The sequence below is a fragment of the Ovis aries genome, chromosome 13, assembly GCF_016772045.2.
Source record: "Ovis aries strain OAR_USU_Benz2616 breed Rambouillet chromosome 13, ARS-UI_Ramb_v3.0, whole genome shotgun sequence".
NCBI classification, from domain to species: Eukaryota; Metazoa; Chordata; class Mammalia; order Artiodactyla; family Bovidae; genus Ovis; species Ovis aries.
This window is the reverse complement of record NC_056066.1, coordinates 59,503,383-59,519,977: the sequence shown is the minus strand read 5'-3', so window position 1 is coordinate 59,519,977 and position 16,595 is coordinate 59,503,383. Positions and strand designations below refer to the sequence as shown.

The 16,595-nt window shown below is 45.8% G+C and overlaps 1 protein-coding gene across 3 annotated transcripts in view; it reads left to right on the top strand.

Moving 5' to 3' along the window:
- Positions 1–5,679: 5,679 nt before the first annotated feature.
- The window catches only part of SNPH (syntaphilin), a 44,644-nt gene continuing 33,728 nt past the window's right edge, over positions 5,680–16,595 (top strand). For 2 of the 3 annotated variants that reach the window (XM_042229944.2, XM_060396982.1), the window contains exons 1-2: positions 5,680–5,783; positions 6,021–6,130. The gene's annotated coding sequence lies outside the window, so the exon portion shown is untranslated. Of the gene's footprint in view, positions 5,784–5,997; positions 6,131–16,595 lie in introns of those variants that run through there. The other variant, XM_027977030.3, reaches the window with a different exon arrangement.

Here is a 16,595-nt window from a genome sequence, read left to right as displayed (position 1 = left end):
CCCCAAGCATCCTGTATCCTGTATCGAACATAGGCTGGCAATTCGTTTCTTCCATGATAGTATACATGTTTCAATGCCATTCTCCCAAATCATCCCACCCTCTCCCTCTCCCACAGAGTCCAAAAGTCCGTTCTATACGTCTGTGTCTCTTTTGCTGTCTCACATACAGGGTATCATTACCATCTTTCTAAATTCCATATATATGTGTTAGTATATTATATTGGTGTTTTTCTTTCTGGCTTACTTCACTCTGTATAATAGGCTCCAGTTTCATCCACCTCATTAGAACTGATTCAAATGTATTCTTTTTAATGGCTGAGTAATACTCCATTGTGTATATGTACCACAGCTTTTTTATCCATTCATCTGCTGATGGACATCTAGGTTGTTTCCATGTCCTGGCTACTATAAACAGTGCTGCGATGAACACTGGGGTACTTGTGTCTCTTTCAATTCTGGTTTCCTCGGTGTGTATGCCCAACAGTGGGATTCCTAGCTCATAAGGCAGTTCTTTATTTGCAATTTTTTAAGGAATCTCCACACTGTTCTCCATAGTGGCTGTACTAGTTTGCATTCCCACCAACACTGTAAGAGGGTTCCCTTTTCTCCACACCCTCTCCAGCATTTATTGCTTGTAGACTTTTGGATTGCAGCCATTCTGACTGGTGTGAAATGGTACCTCATTGTGGTTTTGATTTGCATTTCTCTGATAATGAGTGATGTTGAGCATCTTTTCATGTGTTTGTTAGCCATCCGTATGCAGTTCTGACAGGTTTTGCTTCATATATTTTGAAGCTCTTCTATAATTATTTACAATTATTATATCTTCCTGGTGAAGTAACCCTTTTATTTTTGTATAATGAGTCCTTTGTCTCTGGTAATTTTATTTTCTTTGAAGTCTGCAGTTTCTTATATTAAGCCATTCCAGCTCTCCTTTGATTTAGTATTACAGTGTATCTTTCCCCATATTTTACTTTTAGCCTACCTATATCATTCTTTAAAGTGAGTTTCTTGTGGAAAGCATCTAATTAAGTCACTTTTCAAGTCCATCCTGATAATCTCTGTTTAGTTACATTTAATGTAACTATTGACATGTTTGGACTTAGATCTACCATCGTATTATTTGTTTACTATTTGTTTCTTCTATTTCTCACTTCTGTTTCCTCCTTTCTTGCCTTCTTTTGGAATATCTGAACTTTGTTTTAGAATTCCATTATAATTTATCTGTTTTTTTTTTTTTACTATATCTTTTGTTGTAGATATTTTTAAATGGTAACTCTAAGGATTCAAAATTAAATTCTTAAATTTTCACACTGCTTAGAATCAATATTTTACCACCTTGAGTGAAGTATAGAAACTTTGTATCATTTAAGTTCCTTTAGACTTCCTACCTTATATTGTAATCATAATTGTTTTATACATTACATCTATATACATTGAAAACCCACTAGACAGTGTTATGATTTTTGCTTTCAACTGTCAAACATATTTTAAAGAATTCAAGAGGAGAATAGTCTATTAAATTTACCCAAATATTTATCATTCTTATTGTCCTTTTCTTCCTGATGTTCTAACTTTCCTTCTAATATAATTTCCCTTCTGTTTGAAGAATTTTCTTTCACAGTTCTTTTACAGCAGGTCTGGTGAAGATAAATTTTTTATCTTACCTTTATCTTAGAATGTTTTTTACTTTTATTCCTGATGGATATTTTTGCTGTGTGTAGAATCCTGGTTGACTGCTCTTTTCTCTCAGCAATATAAAATTCTTGTTCCATTTTTCTCCTGCTCTTCATGGTTTCAGTTGAGAAATTCACAGTTATTCAAATCATTATTCCTGTGTAAATAACACATCATTTTTCTCTGATTGCTTGCAAGATTTTTCTTTATTCTTAGTTTTCAGTAGTAACCAGAATTATCATTTTTTAAATTATTATCCTTATAATGATTTAGTTCATCCTCTTTGGGGTTCACCAGAAGGCTGGAGACTGTAGCTTTATTTACTCCGCTCTGTTTTCCTGCCTTCTTCCCACAGCTGCACCTGCATCTGGACCCAAACGGTGGGAGGAACAGAAAGAGACACAACACAAATACCAGCAGAGGCTCACACTCTCAGGCCCACAGCTACTCTGACTGGAGAAGTTCTTCCTCCCTCAGGGTTTTAGAGACCTATGGGTCCCAGATGTCAGAGCCACCACTGCAGGATTCTCTAGGACTGGGTCATGAGATAATGAAGAAAAGATTATAAAATAAAAGTAAAATTATTGCCCTCACTCACCTTGAGCACTAGGGGTCTCTTTTCCTAACCCTCAAGCCAGAACCAGGCATTTTCCCTGTGTTGATTCCCCAATTCCAGATTTGGGGCTACCTTGAGACCAGGCTGGAAGAAGCACAAGCTGGAATCAAGATGACACCACCCATATGGGAGAAAGTGAAGAGGAACTAAAAAGCCTCTTGATGAAAGTGAAAGAAGAGAGTGAAAAAATTGTCTTAAAGCTCAACATTCAGAAAACGAAGATCATGGCATCCGGTCCCATCACTTAATGGGAAATAGATGGGGAAACAGTGGAAACAGTGTCAGACTTTATTTTGGGGGGCTCCAAAATCACTGCAGATGGTGATTACAGAGATGAAATTAAAGACGGTTACTCCTCGGAAGGAAAGTTATGACCAGCCTAGATAGCATATTCAAAAGCAGAGAGACAACTTTGCCAACAAAGGTCCGTTTAGTCAAGGCCATGGTTTTTCCAGTGGTCATGTGTGGATGTGAGAGTTGGACTGTGAAGAAAGCTGAGCGCCGAAGAATTGATGCTTTTGAACTGTGGTGTTGGAGAAGACTCTTGACAGTCCCTTGGACTGCAATGAGATCCAACCAGTCCATTCTAAAGGAGATCAGTCCTGGGTGTTCTTTGGAAGGAATGATGCTAAAGCTGAAACTCCAGTACTTTGGCCACCTCATGCGAAGAGTTGACTCATTGGAAAAGACTCTGATGCTGGAAGGGATTGGGGGCGGGAGGAAAAGGGGATGACAGAGGATGAGATGGCTGGATGGCATCACCGACTCGATGGGCGTGAGTTTGAGTGAACTCTGGGAGTTGGTGGTGGACAGGGAGGCCTGGCGTGCTGTGATTCGTGGGGTCACAAAGAGTCGGACACGACTGAGCAACTGGACTGAACTGAACTGAGACCAGGCTAGGGGATACCAGAGGAAGCAAAATTGGTAAACTAGTCAGTGGTGTGTCAAATTCTATCCTTCTACCCCATTTTGCCTGCTAGTATTTTCAGAGTCCTCGAAAATGCTGCTACATGCATTTTCTTCAGGTTTATTGTGGCATTCAGTGGGAGGAATGTGCTTACCAAGAACTGGAACCAGAAATGCTTTTGAAAGTAAACAAATTTATTTCTCAATTTGTACAAAACAAAAAGCAAAACTACTAGTTTCTTTTGAATAATTCATTTTGTGTTTAAAATCCTCATTGCTTACAATTTCTATTGTAACTGAACATTGGCTATCTTCTTCTCAATCACATGCTTTATGTTGCTGAGGAGTCTTTGCTAGCTAACACCATCCCAGAGAACAGTAACGTGCATAGAGATCCTCTCCCTTTTGGGGGGTGAAGTTCCTTGTGAATATTTCTGGAAAATGTAGTCTTCTAAGTATCAAGGAAAAAAACATGAGGACAGACAAAAAATATTTTTAAATGAGGATTTCAGAAATTATCTCCTGATAAACAGTAATTACATGGCTTCCTTTGGTTTTGCTTTAAGTGTAAGTAAGTCACTTATTTAAGTGGGCTTTAGAGCAGATAAAATGTTTCATCAATTAACTTGCTAATTTAGCATTAGGTTTTTGTTTTTTAGACAGCAGGCCTTAATTCACATGGCTTTTCGACTACAATTTCCTATTCTTACTACAATTGCTCTGTCATATTTTTCCACGAAGCATAATATAATACGGCCATCTGATAGAAGAATTCAGTTTAAATGAATGAGAGGAAAATATAACCAATGCCAAAAAATTTATAGGTATTTTTTGCAAAATTATATGTATTGTTACAGAATAATGGATTTACCACAAATCAGAGCTACAAAAAAAGATTTAACTGAAAAGTAACAGTTCACTTAAAACAATTATTTCTTATTACATATAGTATATTGTAAATATTAACTATTTCTTACCAGGCCAGTATTGCAGAGTCATGATATGAAGTCAGAGAATTCACTTTACAAATACTTCTCTGGAAAAGTCAGCTTAGGGTGAAGGGTACCAAGTTAAGCCTTGCCAAGAGTAGACAGAGACTTAAGGACTTAGGAATTTTAGAGACTAGGATAACATCTGACTTCATGTTCTATAGAAACTAGGGCTTGGCACAATGCGTGCCTACTCTTTCATTTACCTAGTCAATATTTATTGAGCATGTGATATGTGTCAGGCATCATCTAAGCAATGGGAATATGGCAAGAGATAAAACAAAGTCCCCACCTTCATGGAGTGTACATTCTGGTGGGGGTAATAATGAAAGACTACAAATAGTAAAAATTTAATATGGTGGTGAAATACAGCAAAACTAGGGCAGAGGAAGTAAAGGAGGAGGGAGTCACTATTTTATTTAGGGTGGTCAAGAAAGGCCTGGCTTTCCTGGTGGCTCACTGGTAAAGAATCCACCTGCCAATGTAGGAGACAGGTCTGGGTCAGGAAGATCCCTTGAAGAAGGAAATGGCAACCTGCACCAGTATTCTTGCCTGGAAAATCCCATGGACAGAGGATCCTGGCGGTCTATAGTCCATGGGATTGCAAAAGAGCTGGACACGATTTAGCAACTAAACAACTGGAAGAACTGAGGGATGGTTTGAGCAAAGGAGTTACTGATCAGATAGTTAGGGCTGGTTCTGAAGGAGGGAGCACCTACCCACTGCACCCAGCATCCCACACATAGAGCAGATAAGAATCCAGGCCCAGAGAGTGAGTAACTTTATCTAAAGTTACTAGTTATCCACACTAGAAGTGGAAGGGCTAGGCAGAGTCCCGTTTTCTAGACTTTTCCCACTTGTTTTTTCTCTTCTTCCCTATGACAGTAGATGGAAGACAGACACAGAGGGGAAAGGTGTATAATGAACACTTATTTTAGGTTGTGATTGTTTTTATCTTTCCATCTTTCTGATGATTCACCATCTTAATACCTCAAAGAAAAACATTTTTTGTTTTCAGATATTTAAGATTCTTACTATCATTTTCCTAAGTAGTCTGAGTACTGTTTGCATTAAATACTCAGGGGTACTTGAGTGAAAATATTCTTCAACGAATTAGGATCAAATGACTATTTAAGACCACCATGTGACAAGAAGTGAGTTTGGTATCAACATCCCATGTCACAGATGAGAAAACTGAGCCCCAGAGAGGTGACAGGACTCGTCCAGGGTCACACGACCTGTCAGTGAGCCAACATGCTCTGGCCAGGTGCCACCACCGGCTCTAAGTACAGGCCGGTGTGGAAGTGGGAGAGGCCACCCCTATTCGGCGCATGCTGGCATCGCCGCTCCCGAAATCTCTTGGAGCAAGATGCTAACTATCTCTTTAAGAAGGAAAGTGAAGACTGGGCGCTTACGCAGCTGCCGGCGAGCCGCCGACTGGCTGGTCCCCTGCATCCACCTCACCCTCCCTGTCCCTCCCTCCCTCCCGGCAGCCCCAGCCCCGGCGAGCACCCAGCTAGCCGCCTCCAGCAGGGGCTCCGGAGAGCAGTTCGGCGGCCTGGGCAGGGCAGCCGAAGCCATGGAAGCCTCCGCAGGTGATGACAGGGACCTCCGGGGACCACCGCCCCAACGCTGCCGCCGCGCCCAAAGTGCCAAGTGAGGGTGGGGGAAGGGGAGGCGCGGGGGAGCGGCCAGAGTGCCCAGCGGTCAGCCAGCCCTCCCGGCTTTTCGGGCTGCGGCGGCCCAGCTGTCAGCGGCGGGGGGACTCGACCGCCCCGGGTCCCCGCCCACGCTCACCCGCCCCTGTCTGTCTGTTTTCCCCACCGCCGCAGGTTGCTGATTTGGGCCAGGCAGCTGCAGCAGCGACTGCAGAGGCGCTGCGCCAAGCCGGGCCGGAGCGGTGAGAGCCGCCGGCGGGGCTGCGGAAGGCGAGTGGACTCAGGTGAGGAGGCCTCGGCGGAGCCAGGAGGGGGGCCGCGTGTGCTGCACCGCTGCGGGCTGCGGGCGGGGGCCGCTCGCTGCGGTAGAATCCCTCAGAGGGCACCAGCCGCGGAGGGGTTAACAGTGACTCATTCTTACCCTCCCTTCATTTCCCTACACCCTTCTAAGCGCCCCACCACCGCCACCACCTTGAAATTCACCAGTTAGAGGATGCTGGTAGCAGCAGAAAAGATGCCTGAAGTGGGCGATTTTAGGGGATTTTAGGGACCACCCCGTTTCTATTTGTCTTCCTGTTCCAGCATTTGGCAAACATTTAAGCCTTTTTCCTTTTTGGAGGAGGAAGGAGCAAGGGTACCTGAGGGTGGGGGGAGGATGGAACCTCAAACCCAGCCCAAGGTCAAGTGCCAATGACTGCTTCCTTCCCTTATTCCCCCCCCTGAGAAGAATCAAGGCCCTGCGGTAGATTTGGGAAAAAATGCCCCTGACCCCTAGAGTAGGAGCTCTGAGCCTCAGTCTCCCTGGAGCTTCCTTGAGATGTGATAATCTCTCCTTCTGCTCCTCAGCCGGGAGCTGGGCTGTTGGAACACCAACTAGCCAGGGAAGTCCCACATTCCCTCCCTCACCCCTGCAGTCTGATTAAGAGGCCTGTTTCCTCCACCCTCTCTGTCCATCTGGAGGTGGGATAGGCTAGAGTTGTTTCCCCAAGGAAGGTGATCTCTGCAGGCAGGGAAAGGGAGGGAAGGTGCCAGAGATTGGGGTTCTTGATGTCCCTTAGTCTGCTCAGAGGCCCCAAGTAGCCATCTTAAAATCCTTTAGGCGTGGGTGTCTGTCTGCTTGTCTGTTAAATGCAGGAGTTGGATTAGATGGTCTGTACGATTTTAATATGCCATTCAAGCAGCTCTTACATGTCAGGGGGACATCTCTATTCAAAGCAATCTAGAATTTAAACTTGGGTCTATGAAATAATTGGGGTTTCCTCAGTTGATCTCTTTAAACTCAGGACTTCTCTAGGAAAGCATTGACTGTTGGGCCTTGCAGAACTGGAGGCGTCAGACAGTCCTGTATTGTCATCTTCATGCCATCACTGGAATGACCTTTGTCAAGCTACTTCCCTCTACCAAGCTTTAGTTTTTTCATCTGTAAATCTGGGAAGAATTTCTCAGAGGGTTGATGTGAAGACTGAATGAGACCTATATGAAAGAACTGAAAATACTGCCTGTACCTGGCACATAGTAGGTTCTCAGGGATGTGGAACTTGGGAGGTAGACTGGAGGAGGAGGGGAGGGGTGGCTCCTCTTAGCTCTGTGCTTTCTCACCTCCCCGCCAGTCTCTTCCACATCCTTATAGATGGTTCCCTGCCAGGGGATAATGTGTGCTGGAGTGGGCTGGGCTGCCAGGCTGAGGGGCCTAGGAAACAAGCAGGAGGTACAAACATTTCTGCTGCAAGGATGCTGACATCATTCCAGCAAACAGTGGTCCTAAGGAGGCACATGTAGCCCAGCACTGGGTTTGGAAAATGTTGGCATCAAAGAGCAGAGTCCCTTAGGGAACAGAAGCATCAAAATCTTATGTGCTGACAGGGAGGCAGAGACCAAACCTTCCTGTTTTCACCTGGATCCCACTCCTGCTCCCTTGTGCTCCAAGAGTCTCTCACTAGAATCTCCATGAGATAAGGAGGTCAAGACTTTGGTGTCTGTATTTCCTATTCTTTACTGTCCCTCCTGCTGTCCTGTTCAGCCTTACATTCACCCTTTCTTATTGCAGTTTATTCCACAGATACTTTCTGCTCTTGACAGCATGATAAAGAAGGCTCCCCATAAGGGTAGTGCAGGGCATTTTGCTGCTGCACCATTTGGGCCATAAGAAATTATTTCCCCAACTCCACTACGTCCCCATTAGTTTGTGAGCTCCTCCCGGCAGAGGCCTGGACTTTTTTCTCTCTCTGTCTTCAACCTCTAGCCCATGGCTAGGTGTAAAGGAGGTCCTCAGTAAGTGTTGGGTCGAATAACACTTTGAGGAAATTATGTCCCTAAACCAACTAGGTCAGAGAGAAACTGTGGGCGTGTGTTGACAGTGTAGGGAAAAGCATTGTTAAGTATAGTACTGTGCCAATTGTTGGTTGTCATTATTATTGCTCTTACTATTGCTATTGCCAGTGGCCAACAGTTGTTTCACCTTCTCCCTGAGTCAGGCTTGCAGGAACTAGATGTGCCCTGGGGAGTGATGATGTTGACAAACAGGTGGTTCTGGCTGGTGAAAGATGAGCATAAAGAGAAAAAAAATGGGAGGAGAGTGATTCCAGCCTCTTCTTGTATTTCGGGGAAGGAGCAGATAAGGAGAATCAAACAAGTCAAAATGGACAAGTAGCAAAAAATCAGGAGACCCAGGTCCCAGGTCTTGTTCTACTACCACTGCACTGAGTGGCCTTGGGCCAATGATAGCTCCTCTCAGGACCTCTAGTTCCCCAGGTATAACATGAGAAGACATGATCCTGAAGCTTGTTTCTGCTTATGACATTTTGTCAAGTGGATTTTGTTAAATAAAAATTAGACAACTGTTATTACTCTGAATATTATTTATGGAATAGCAGACCATTACCTATTTCAGGTAATCCTTGTAACAGATTATATTGATGTGAAAGTAGAAGAGTCTGAGGCTTAGAGAGAGTGACTTTCCTAAGGCTACAGAGCTCGAAGTGGCAGAACTGTTATCTGACACCTGGTCTATCTGAGTCGAAAGGGTGAGCTCTTGCAAAGGTTTTGCTACCTCCGCTTCTAGTCACTGTCAGATGTGTGTACGCTTGTAACTGTGCCTAGGGCTTTGGAGAAGGGAAAGCTGTGAAGGATTCGTGACAAAAGATCAGGCATTTCCCCAAAGGGACTGTTGCGGGGGAACTTGCTGGGTTGACGAGTGTGTAAGTTAGTGCTGTAAAGTCATCCTTGCAGTGCAAGCTCGGCTTTGCTGATGAGCGGCCAGTGCCCCTTTAGCAAGGAGAATGGCTGGGAGTGAATGACAGTCATGACAGGCACACGTTTGGAGCTCCTCCTAGGTCCTGTGCTCTGTTTTACGCAGGTTCACTTACTCTTCAAATAATCCTATTATGTAGGCTTAGACTTTAATCTTACCCATTTTACAAGTGAGGAAGCCAGGGCAGGAAGACAAAGGATCTTGCCCAGAGTTACACAGCTAAGTTGTGGTAGAACCAGAAACAGTTTATCTGAGAGTTGAAAGAACTGCTTTTAGTCGGAGCCTTCTCACTGACAGCATGGCTTTGGGTTAGCCAGTTTCTCTCTGCATGTCCTAAATGCGCTGGATGCCTCTATGACTCTAAAGGGCCTAAATGCGGCCTTGTCCCAGAACAAGAGTGGAGGGGTTTCCTTGTCTGGCTAAACATGGATCAGCCTTTGCTTATTATTTATTTATCAGGCCCTAGACCAAGCACATAGGATACAGAAAAGAGTAAGAGGCGATCCCTAATTTCAAGAAGCTCACAGCTAATAGAGGGAGACAAATATCTAAGCCTGTGGGTATGGTTGGACCATCTAGGAGCTGTGATAACACTGATATGAATGTAATGGGACAGGGAGAAAAGGATGGCCTCTTCCTCTTCTCAAGAAGACTTTAGAGAAATGATGCCATTTTCTGCATTAAATTTGTGTGTAATAGTAATAATAATAAATGTTCTACCCAGATTAGGATGTTTCCAAGGAGTTTGTGACTCTTGACTGCAGCAACTCAAAAAATGGCCACAATCTGAGGGACCATCCCAACTCACTCTGTGGCTCAGTTCCAAAGGAACCATCCATTTGTCTCAGGGAGCCTGGAACCCTCCCTGTCAGCAGAGGCCTCTAGAAGCAGGACTCTGAGGCGCCTCTTGGAAAGCCTGTCTAGTGCCTATAACCATCCAGTAGGCTCGGGGACTTCTTTCTCAAGTCATTATTCCACCTGTTCAGAGCACCTGACACCTGGAGGGGTGAAAGCATTTACCCAAGATTACTCAGCAAGGCTGGGGTCAGGACTCTGGCCTTATGGGGACTGCATTTCTGAACCATAAGGGTATCTTTCTACATCTAGGTCACTAGGGACCTGAGGGGCTGTTTCTTCATTTGATGAGCAGCTCACACCGAGTAGAGGTTTGATGCAGATGATGTGAAGCAAAGGGCCCTTAGAGAGAGGAGGCCTGTGTTCCCAGGCTGCTTTGTACTGCTTGATGAACAGGTATTTATGAAGTGTTTGTCATATGCTAGCACCTCTGAACTGAGGTGCTAGCCAACCAAAAGGGAACATCTGGGAAGCAGCCTGGTACAGTGGAAAGAGCAAGCGCCGAGGGGCCAGGAGACTGACCTCAGCTCTGCTAGGACTCCCTGGGTGGCCTGAGGCAAGGCTCTTTGCTTTTCCACACCTGCAAAATGATAGGCAGAGGTGATCTCTTTAAGCACTGACTGGTTAACAATTCCGCAACACTTTCTTCTGTTCTAGAACCACTTTAAGGGGTATAAGAGTGGATAGAATACAGATAACTGTAAACTGAGGAAGTATGAGATAAATATAGCTAGAGGTATGAATACATGCTCTGTGGGTTTGCTGGAGGGAAAGGGTTTGGGAAAGGCTCAGTTCAAAAGCTACCTCTTCACAGATAGGATGAGATGCGGATCAAGGTGGGGGGTTTTTGAACCATGAGGAGTAGCAGAAACATGCTTTCATTCTGGACAGGAAGGCTGTATAGCAGAGCAATGGTCCTCAGACAGATTTCAAAGATCAGTACATTTGAGAATCTATCCTAGGTTGGCCAACTTTTTACTCTGCCGAATAAGGACAAATAACACTCGCTCTATTTATTATTACAGTCATATATAGAGAAAAAGAACATTTTAATACCTTTATTCCCAAAGTAAGAAGGCTATATAAAATCAGGAAGAAAAAATGATTCCTTCAAATCAAATGCATTTTGCTTTATTTAAAAACTCACTGCAGGGATTTCCCTAGTGGTCCAGTGATTAAGACTCCAAACTCCCAATACAAGGGGCCTGGGTTCAATCCCTGGTCAGGGAACAGGATCTCACATGCCACAACTAAGACCCAGTACAACCAAATAAATAAATATAAATTTTTTTTTAAAGTCTTTTTTGCATTGTCCATATTCTGCAGTGACCAGGGAGATTCCCAGGTGGTGCTAGTAGTAAGAACCCACCTGCCAGTGCAGGAGAGATTGTGGACACAGTTCCAATCCCTGTGTCAGCAAGATGCCCTGGAGGAGGAGGATCCACTCTAGTGTTCTTGCCTGGAGAATCCCATGAACAGAGGAGCATGGCAGGCTACAATCCATAGGGTCACACAGAGTCGGACACAACTGGAGTGACTTTGCACACACTCACTGTCCTTGAGTTTGGCTCTGAAGTCAGGCTGCTTGGGCTCAAATTCTGGCCAATTTTTCCTCTAGAGCCTCTGGTTCCTCATCTGTAAAATGGGGACATGATGCTATCTATCTACCTCCTATGGTCACTAGAGGAGGTCCATATGCTATAATAAAACATGTAAAGGAAGGAGCCTCAAACTCTGTTGTCCATGTTGGGCCTTGGAGGATGATAGCAAATTGGAGAGTATTTGCTTGAAAGAGGCAGCTGCTAGCCTGCCTGCCACTCCTGCCACGCAAGAATGTGGGTCACATGTTGTCGGATCTTCTCATTTATAAGAAAGAAACCCCGATATTTCCCTGGCTGTCCCATGGTTAGGACATGCTTCCACAGCAGGGGGCATGGATTCAACCCCTGGTCGGGGAACTAAGATTCCACAAGCTACATGGCCAAAAAATAAATAATTACAATAATAAAAAATAGGACAGAAATCTGAATGTTTGTGACATCTTTTGATTTTTTTAAAAAATGTGGCCAACTAGGCAGCCTTTTAAAATACGCCCGTTAAAGTGTGTCTGTGTCAGGCCATCAGTCTGTGCTCCCTGATGTGCAGTGTTAGATGCCAGACACGTAGCACTCATAGCTGTTGGCTGAGGATGAGGACAGAGAAATGAAGCTGAGAGTGCAGATGTGGACCAGGGATGCCCTCCCTCTCTGCAAGACAGGGGAGCACATTGCTCTGGCCACTTGGATCTTCTGCTTCTGGGCCGCCTGCTTCAAAGGCCCAATTTGTGCCCCTTCGCTTCTGGCAGCACTATCAGGAAGGAGTCTCTAGAGACTGAGGCTACCAAACCCGTCTGAGCCCCCTGGCACCTGCCAGCCTCCCTTCCACAGGGTCTCTGGAAGCTTGGTCAGCAGCCTCAGAAGGGGGAATTTGACTGAGGGCCAGTGAAGCTGGCAGAAAAGCCACCCTTGAGAAGCAGGTGTGAGGAGAGGTGCTGGTATCTCCTCAGCAGAAGGGGTATTTCTTGTTCTCTGGAAGCCACGCTAGTTCTACCACCTCTGCCTGGGTTATGATGAGGTCTAGACAGTAAATGGTCTCTTTTTGACAGCTCTGCCACATAGCCACCCCCAAGGAAAAGCTGGGATCTGATTGTGAAGGAAGCCTGGAGTGTTCTCAGAGAGGACCTCCTGATTAGCTGGAGGAACCCCACTGACATGCTTTCAAGGCGTTCTGGGATTCAGACTAAAGCCACTGAGGACAGTTCACATTTTTGTGGCTCCACTTAATCAAATATTCATCAAGCACCTACCGTGGTCAGGCTTTACCCGGGCCACTGTGGGGGAATGCAAAGAAATATTTCCATTCATTAATTCAGCCAGTGTGTACAGTGTCCGGTCTATAAGCAGATACTGATGTTCAGTCCCTCCCACTCAGGGAGATTTTGAGGCTGATAAAGATATATGGATGATACATGGAGCCTGGCTCATAGAAATATCAATAACAGCTGCCGTTGGATTGCGTGCCTTCCGAGTGTTAGATGCTAGATTGTAGTACCTGCTTTAGAGAGTGGGTATGGGGATTGAATGGAGTCTTCATCTGAAACACTTACTGTGCCTGCCACATACTGGAGCTCAGTAAAAGGGTAGCTGCTTTATAGTAACCTTGCAAAACTGGGCAGATCCAGAAGAAAGGCCAAGACACTTGTTAGAAAAAACAATACGCAAAACAACTCAGTCCCACGTAGCATATATTGTCCTCATTTTATAGATGAGGACACTGGGGCTCAGAGAGGGGAAGTAGTTTTGTTCAGAGCTACTGTGTAGCAGAGCCTACACTGAATGCTGGTCCGTTTGGCATCAAAGCTATGTTCTTTCTTCTAAGCCATATTGCTGCAAAAAACGTGGTTAATGAATAAAGCAATAAAGCTACCACATTCAACAGGTGAGGCAGTACCACCTGGTAAGGTGGGGCATTTTTATAATTGAGGAAGCTGAGACCAGTGGAAAGAAGGAACTGGCCATACTCCTGTAACCAGAAAGTGGTGGGGCTGGAACCCCAACCCAGGCATGGCTTCCCACACTGCTGGGATGGAATAGTGGTCATCGGGTATGAAGATAGTTGTATGCAGAAACTCAAATTTCAGTCACATGAGAGATCTTGGGCTTCCACATGCCCTGAGGGGCAGTCCCCAGATCAGCACTTACAGGTGCCAGCTAGGGAGAACAATTTAGGCTCAGTTCAAGGAAAATCATGCTAAACTGATAAAACCACCTAGCAATGAAGCAGTATGTTTTGAGAGCTAGTTCCTCATCTCTAGACTGCTCACATAGGTCTTGATGTTCTAGAAGGAATTCTTGCAATGTGATGGGATTTGGAATGACGATGCTCAATAGTCTTGTAATCTAGAGGATCGGGAATTCTAGCATAGGACTGGTCACAGGTGATGCGAGCATTGAGTGCTACTGGCATCCCCTAGAGAAAGGGTAACCGTAGGCTGGGGCGATCTGGGAAGGCTTCCTAGTGGGAGGAACTAGAGCAGGATCTGAAGGGTTGGGAAAAGGGAGAGGAGTAGGACTAGGTAAGCTGAGCAAGTCCTAGGGTGGTGAGCCCACCAGTCAGGCTGGGCTGTAGGGTTAGTACCTCTTGGCGAAGGGCACTCCCCTGTTCTCCAGAGCTTTTTTAAATGGTAGAAATGGCACAGGGAATCCTGGGTCTTTCCCAAAGCCTCATTAGGAGGCTAGTTTGGCACCACGTCGTCCTCTTCCCTCCCAGCCACTGCTCCTCTCTTCATTGTACCACTCACCTCCTTCCATCCTCCCTTTCAGAGGTGGCAGACTTCAGACATTGAGCTCTCCTGGGGGAGATAGGTGTGCCAAATGTGGCCTCTGCAGTGAGGTGAAGCCTAAGGCACTGACTAAGGTCACCCTCCTCTCATTTGGGCCACAGAGCTGAAGCCGACCTGGGCCTCCTAGGGGCTACTTGCTGCTCAGGGTGAGCTCTGGCTTCAGAGTCAGGCCTGGCTCATCTCCAGTTCTGCTGCTTGTCAGCCTGGGACCGCAGACAAATTGTCTTAGCCCCTACCCCTGGGCCATGTTCTCATTTACCAAAGAGGGATCGATCATTCGTGCCTGAGAGGAGAGGATGATCTGCCAAAAGGGCCTGGCACATGGCAGATGGCCCCACAAATGCGCCTCCTCTCTATGGCCTCAATTGCTTCTCTCCCCGCTGGGTCCCAGCCCTTGTCCCGGCGAATGATAAGAGGCACAGGGATCTGTGACATGGCCCATCCTCCTACCGCTCTTCGAGGAAAGTATTATTATAAAAGAGGAAGTCGAGTCATAGGGAATTGAAGCAACTTGTCTTTTGTATATGGCTGAGCTACCAAATAACCGATTCCTGAGCCCAGCTTCTCCCCATTCCTTTTTCTCCCTTTGCTTTTTCATTCTCTTTCTCTCCCTGTTTCTGCTCCTTTGGGCCTGTGCATATCCATTCCTCCCCCCTCAGCGCTTAGCTAGGCTCTTCCGAACAAGATTACCAACCCAGGGGCTGACTGGAATGAGCCAGCCTAAGAGCTAAAGAAGGGTATTTTGCTGCTTCAGAAATGTCCGTAAGGGGCCCTTGGTCAAATTCTATCCCAGTCAGCAGTATTCCCTCCACGGGCCCCTTTCTACCTCCTTTACTTTAATTCATCCTGAAATTTCCTTCCCATCACCACTGCTCTCTCCCCATGTTCCCATCTGTCTCAAGGCCCAGTTCATGTGCTGTCTTTCAGGAGTCCCTATTCGTCAGCTCCTTCCCAGAGCCCAGGCTCCTAGTCACTAGGCCTAGCTCTGTGCGCTCAGAGGACGGAGAGCACCTGACCCTCCACGCCCTCCCATTTCCTGCGCTAGAGAGAGCAGCCCCCAGTACCCAGGGCCTGGCCTAGAACTGTAGGACTACTTGAGCCAACTCCTTGGCTTGTGGCTTCCTTCTAAAAATGGGGCGGGTAGGCTTCATGCCTGGGAGAGGATGGGCCTCAGAGTTGTTAGGACTAGCAGGAGATGGCTGTTGTGAGGAATCTGAGGTCAGCCTTCCAGTGGAGGAGCCCAGGATCCAAGCCTGGACAGCATCAGATCCCTCGCCCTGCGCTCTGAGTGGTCAGCTGAGAGCATGGACTTTGGAGCTGGACAAGCTTGGACTGCCACCTTGGTCTTGAACATGGACTTACTTTGTGACTGTGGGCAAGTCACTTGATTTCTCTGACCCTTTTGTTTCCTCAGTAGTAAAAATGGGCTTCATAGTCATGATTCCAGCCTCATAGGAGCAAAGCTGGGTAGAGAATTAAACTAGATTAGAAACCCCATGTGTGTAAAGCCCGCAGCACAGGGTTTAGCACACAGTAGGTGCTTAATAAATGCTAGTACCCTTCCACCCAGTTAGAAGGAAAGAACTTTGTAACTTCTCTAGTTTTCCAAAGATCTGATACATCTTCAGTTGGTAGTGAGCTCCCCTCTCACTGGAGCTATTCAAACTGAGTCTAGGTGACTGTAGAACAGGAATGTTATTCAGAGAAATGGTGCTTCAATCAGCATCAGAGGACGTTGGGCTTTGGAAATCTTCACATTCTTTCCTGTCCTTAAGTTCTGTGATTCTGTGACGACTTTGACTCAGATCTCCTTAGTCAATTATGAGAAACAGTTGGGGTTTGGCTTGGATGTCTGCTTAGCACAGATAAAGGACAAAAATCTGCTGGAGTTATGAGCTAATTGAAGGCTTTCTCCCAAGAGATGACGAGGCTAGAAACAAAATCATGTCTAAGAAGAAGAGTTCTCACACATCCTATGAAGAGAACCCGGCTGGGATGTTTAGGGTATGAGGCTAAATGTGTAGGCTGAATTTTTGGAAGGCTACACCATGGTCAGTAGCGTAAACTGCCCAGAGCAAAGCCTGTGTTTGATTTGTCTCTGAATCCCCAGGGCCCAGTGCAAGCCAGGCATACAGGAAGTACTCTGGACAAGTAATGAGCGAATGGCAAACAGCCTTGATGTTTTTTGCAGATGGAATCTCTTGAGTTGAGAGATTCTTAGAACTTCCCTAGAGGCTGTGTGGTGGTTTCATACTCAGTGCAT